Genomic DNA, 6449 nt, shown 5'->3' with positions numbered 1-6449 from the left:
CAGCACTTCACACGTGCCTCTAAGGATGCAGTCCAAGATGGCTAGCAAGGGACTGAACGTGGGCGACAGGCTACCGATACAACCGGACTCGAGGGATGAGGCGGAACGGGGCTCAGGTGGATATGGACGGGTATATCCCTCCCGAAAAAGAACACCAGAGGGCCGGACCAGCGACGAGATGAGACAGCGAGAAGAGAGGAACAAATATGGAGGAGAACACAGAGCAACTGTAACTGCCGTACCTCCTGTGTATAGCAGCAGCTGCTTCAGCTTTACCGGTCCTTCTATGCCGTAAGGCCCTGCAAAGGGAAAAAGGAACAGACGAAGCAGGCGATAGGGAATTCATGTAGCCGAAGGCAGGCACGGCATGCAGGGGCATCTGACTGTCAACTTCAAAACACTATCAAAGACAACAAGATGAACCTGTAGCGTCGTTGTCTTACGCGTATACAATTGGTAGCTACCGTTGGTTGCCCTGCAACTGTTGTACCTCGACTATCACCATCCTTTTGAGCGAATCTCTCCTTTGAAACATTTGTTGCCGTCTGTCCCGTTTTTGCTGGTCTCATTGTGTCAGTTTGTTGACGGGCATGGCTGCGGGTTACCAACTTACCACGTTGTGCTTATTCGTGACCGCCTCCTCAGTTCTGGTTTCACACCTTTTTTCCTCAGTTGGCATTCACTCAATTTCTTCACAGTTGCTGCGGGATATCAGGTTGTCGCTTGCAGTTCTAGCTTCTGGTTTGTTTGTGAGATTCCCTACGTCTTGTTTCCGTTTTCCTTACTCATTTCGCTCTGTTCCGCTTTCGGGTTTTCTTGGTTTCAGAGGCGATGTCCCGTTGTGTGTCTCTGCATGTGAAGAAGCCCTACCTCTTTTCCATTCCTCGTCACTATCAAGAGATTCAAGAATGAGCTTCAGTGGTTGAATCCTGGCGAGGCCGTCCAGAGTTACTGTGTACAAAAGCCAGATACACACAATGCATGCATTACCGCCGCTTCAGATAAACAGCTCCGGACAGCAACTACGAGCTCCTACAAAGCGAAAGAGGATACGGCGCATCCAGCGTCACCCCATATCATCTGTGGGATTTGGCTGAAAGACCAGACGTCACTACCAACGTCTGGACATAAGCTCATCGTGACTGTTGGATGAACGAGGCATCGAGTTGATGTGAGTGGAATCACACAGGTCCACAGCTTTCTCGTGGACATCAACTGCTCCTGCTTCTTGGGAGGCCTGTGAACGCGTTGGCGACACGGTGAAGCTCATTCTCCCCCTCGTGAAGCCTCGACATTAGGGGCGTTTCACATCAATATTTGCTTTCGCTATGCTCTATGTTTCCGCTCTCAGCAAACCTTCCTCAATCATATGGACGATACCCCAAATGCGAAAATCCTCTATACAGTTACGTTGCAAATGTTGCACGCAGAAGGGGCATCCGGCAATCGTTTACGAGTCTCGACTGCACCTCAAAACGCACAGAGTAATGTAGCAGCTGTATTTAAATGATCAGTGTGCTGCCTAGGTATCCTGGTGACCTAGCGTCTGCAGTTTCCTCTTTCCACGGGCTGGTGTATCGTTTAGTTGGGACGTGTCGCAACATGCCCACCTTTTTCAACAAGCTGAAGCCGATTTCGCATGTTCACCCGGCTTTCAGATGCCTTCGCTGCATTTTGCCTCCATCGCACCGTTGCGGCGAGGCCGTGGCGTAGTAGCAGAGCCTCGAGACGTTCAGCAGCGGAGCTCCATATTTTAAGCGAAGCCCACACTGTGTGGATTGACGCCCGCAGATTTAAAAAGATGGAGTGCTTTTTCAGGGACGGGAAATATTTAGCTAAATGTGCCGCCCGCGCGATACCTATTAACCCGCGCGTGACATGGCGGAGTAAGCCGTTCATTCCTTTTGTCCCTTTCTCCAGCTGCAAATTCCGGTGGCTCCTTGTGATGCTAGCTCGCAGTTCGTTTCCCAGTTGCGTCAGCAATGCACTCCAGACGTGTGAAGGCTCAGCTATGCGTAAGATCATTCCACAGCAATATGGTTAAGGTACAGTGAAGAGATGTTGACATACCAGCATAACTACACAGACCCGTACCTTTCGCTGCCACACGCACATATTAATGAAGGAATGAAAAAATATCTAATGAAGTAAAACAATATACCTGGCTATCGCAACATCCGCAAGCTGCATACGCCATCAGGGGAACGCATCGGAGGAGAGAGAGCTGTAAAGGCGACGACGTGATCCAGGATTTTTACCCGTTGTCAAATGTATGGAAGGGCACGTCACAGACGTTTAGAGAAAAAGATGACAGAATGAGAGAACGTGCCGAAGACATTCTGGGCTAGCTAACGTATGGTGGGCATGCGCAAGGACGATCGAAACTCATCATGCTGGTTCCGTAGGCAGCATCATGGAAGCTCCTGGCAATACATGTGTACGTGCGTAGAGGTAGACAAGTGTGTTCGTGTATTTATCTGTGTTTTCAGGCACGTCAACCCAGGTCGGATCTGACATTTCCATTCAGCGGGAAGCATACGCTCTGTAGAGCCTCCTAATATGTTCTCATCCGCAGAAGCTACCTATCTAAGCCGTGAATGTACCTATACGAAATGTCGACACGGTTCGACACAGTCGCATTTCAACGGTCCCATACGTACAAGGAAGCCAGACCAACAGCATCGGGACAAAAGGCTTTTCGGCGTCAACAGTCTCAGCGGCAGCGGCATCAGCAGTGCATGAGAGAACTGACCTCTATAGGGAATGTCGGGGGTGAATAATTCCTGTGCGAGGGCAAAGAAATCCTCATGCGTCTGCGGGATGGAGGCTTTCAGTGGCGTAGACGGTCTTGAGTCGGCTCCGAGTTGATCTGCGTGCAAACGTGGGGCACAGAATATATCGATTCGTGAGCAGGAGTCAGTGACGTTTTTGCCAGTCACTGTACGCAGCTGGACACCTAGAGGACTACACGCCTTGCGCTAGCCACGCTAAAGGCCTTGATCACAAGAAAGAATTCATTACGGGTCTGTCACGGTCCTGCTGTGGTTCGGTTTGTCTATAACCACTCGAACCCTTGGTCACCGGAACCCATATGCGTACGGGTATTCGAAAGAACAAATTGGGAATACCAGAACAGAAAACCTCCTTCATGCTGTGTGTAGGAATTCATATGCATACGTCCACGCGCGTCTCATGCATGCCGGGGATCCACGCTGCCGTTGCGATACTTGGACAACTGTTCACGCAGTAGTTCAGAGCAACCGTAGTGTGCGGCCTAGTGGCCGCAGACACAGCTGAGACTTTTGAAGGCAGCGACGTCGGGGTGTGAGACGATGCATCCCGTGAATAAAAAATTCTGCAGAGGAAAGCTCATGAGCATGTTGGCCATCGAAAGAACAAGATGCGATTATGGGTGTTTCGGCATCTCGCCTGACCTGACTCAGCTTCTCTGATTGCCTCTTTTAGCAAAGAGGTCTCTGGGATGGCTGCAGGCAGACGTGAGACAACGCATATACTGGAAGGTTTTAACTCACGCAGAGAACGCAGCACAAAACGGAAGCATGAAATTAAAATTGATGCAGACTCCTAGCCACAGTGAAGGAAGTTGAATACAATAAAACAGCATGCTACGGCAGTGCACCGTGCCGCAGTCTATGCTCCCCGAAGAAGAACCGATTGACAACGCCAGGAACACCAGCAGTCCAGTTGAACGAGGCCACAAAAAACAGATCGACCGCCAGTCCGCAGTGTATTTCTTCCGATCTTCCTGGTATTTGAGCGCTCTTTCTCCATTCGTCTGGAGAGTTTGTTGCCTCGCCGTCGTCTGCTTCTTTGGTGCTCACCGGCAGATATATTTGGGTGCCTACGTAGAAACTCTCTGATGTCAAGCAACGGTTGCCTGCCAGACATACGCATGCCCAGATCTGCAAACAGGAAACCAGAAACGGCAGCATACGTTCATATGCATACTAATACACACGTGTAGTTCAAGGGAGACCTGGCACACTGCAGGGACGTGGGGAAACGACGAAGGGCGGTGCATATACTCGTCGTGTCCCACAACCGAGACTCCGACATCTTCTTGGATTTTCAGCACGTCTTCTCCAACATCCGGCCGCCACACCACCTTGCAGCTGTTTCGCTGTCAGCGTCGCTATGACCGTGTCGCAGTGAGGAGTGTTCCTGCGTAGCAGAGAAGGCCCTTTACGTCGGTTGGTACGCTCTGGTAGACGTCTCCGCTACTCAGGGCTCCTGCTCAACGCCCGTGACGAAGCCGTGGTGCGGTACTGGTTTCTTTTCGGCTGCACGCCAGTCTTGTACAGCGATACATATGAGGATGCAAACACGGGTAGCCCGAGCTTCACTTGCACAGTCACACAGACTCTTCATCCTGCAGCCCTGCGCGAGCAGTAAGTCAACTAGCCGTCGTTCAATCGTGCATGCCCAACACGCACATCCAATCTATTCGTCCATAGAAAAAGGCACGTGACTGTCTACTTCATGCTTGTGGTCACGTGGGTTACATTGAACGACCCCATCCGTAGTTCGTTGAGGTCGCCGATGTTTTGGCTGCGTTTACCGTCACATCGAGGAGATGGAGGGGAACACGTAAAACATCAGACAACGCACATACGTAGGTTAACGGAAACTGATGGACGTATCTGGAAATATCGAACAGACGGCTGCTGCATTTATCATCTTGTCTTACGCAGGCGGTTGACAGCAGAGGTGAATGGAGGAATGAGGGGAACACGAAGTACATGAATAATTCCCCAACTGCTTAAATATACGTTTACAGGCACCACTTTTTGGGAGATGCATTTTAGTAGCCAAATGGATGAACGTGAAGATGGCTATGCACCGTGCTATTTTAAACGGTTTGCGCTCTGGTACACTGATCGCTCAGGTATCCGACAGCAACACAGAAGGGGACATATTTATTGATCCGCATGCCTGAATCTGTCCGGTTCATGCACACGTGAATAGGCCGTCAGCCTCGCGACATAGCCGGGCAAAATACGGTAGTATGAGGGACGGGCACACGCTTCAAGTCATGAAAGCACGACAATGGTATGCAGGGTGCATGCAAAGCCTGCTTCGACCATGGGGACCAGACACATGAACATGCAGCTCCGTGGGTCACATGATGGTTGGGTTTCTGCCGGCATACATGTGGAGTCGTCTACGTGGACGTATATTATCGACGACCACTGTACCGATTGCGTACGCCTGTTGAAATTCGTTCAGCTGTGCTCATGCCGCCGTTGAGACGCTCTGTCGTAGCCTCCTCTATTTGTTTATATCACGACGCCAGGCAGAAGAAAGCAGCTCTGCTCATTTGCTGTCTTGCCGCATTACTACCACGGTAGCATGATGATTCTCTCGCGTATCTTACCAACTATCCGCCGCGATAATACGCGGTGGATTTGTCCGGAGAGTGACGCGACAGAGATCGCTGTTGGTGTCCGCATCGAACCGCTCGCGATGGGGCCATGAGCCCCTCGTGACGCGCCCACTGCCACTCGAAGCAGGACCTCTTCGATTTGAGGCATGCAGAAGGCTGCCTCCACACCGAGTCCCCTGATAAGTTTCCGCGTAATGCATCCTTGCAATCGGTTGTGCATAGCCATGGCCGCCTTTTCCACAGATGGATCTGGACACTGTGGTAGACGATTGTGCAATAGCCTGAAATGCGTACTCACGTAGATAGCCCTCGCCACAAGGCGGAGTACTGTACTGAGTGCGGAGCTGTCGCGTACCTGTCCCTCGAAACCCCACTGTCGTTTGGTTATGCTTCTAGTCAACCACAGCATAATCTTCGTGTACGCATCATACCACTCAACCAGTCGCTCTCCTGGATACAAAACAGAAAGCAGGAAAATAGAGTCCAAACACTGGACGGTCAGGGTGCGTAGTAGAGGCGCGAAGAGAGGATTTGCGCGGCACTAAAGTCCACAAATGGTGGAAGACAAGGGTAAGGCAGACAGCGGACCTCATCACACAAAACGAGACCGTGTTCGTGCTGCTTGGCACGAGTGCGGCAGAGTCAAAGATACTTGGTTGGATATCGAATCCTACGACGCAAAAGCAGAGATATACTTTGTATTGCAGACGAACTCGCACTAGATCAACCGATCGCACATTCAGCTCTGTGCAGCTCGAGCGACGTAGTCCGGAACCTATTTCCTGTGTTTCGACACCTTCTGAAGCAGTTCCATTCTTTCAGCTTACCACAGTTCTTCTGGTCATCTACGCTGCATCATCCGTGGGACGCAAATCGAGCCGCTAACAGGCGGGTCTGCCAAGAATCGGATGTTAGTCACGATTGTGTGACTGACCACTTGTTGCATGTCACGTAGATGTCTGTTGAGCATTTCTGTTCACGAACACTGCACAGCACGTCACATGTTTCGTGACCTACGGTCAGGAATGTCGCTTGGCTCAACAAT

The sequence above is a fragment of the Toxoplasma gondii genome, chromosome VIIb (genome assembly GCF_000006565.2).
Source record: "Toxoplasma gondii ME49 chromosome VIIb, whole genome shotgun sequence".
NCBI lineage: Eukaryota > Apicomplexa > Conoidasida > Eucoccidiorida > Sarcocystidae > Toxoplasma > Toxoplasma gondii.
The sequence above is the reverse complement of the archived record's forward strand: the minus strand, read 5'-3'. Positions refer to the sequence as shown.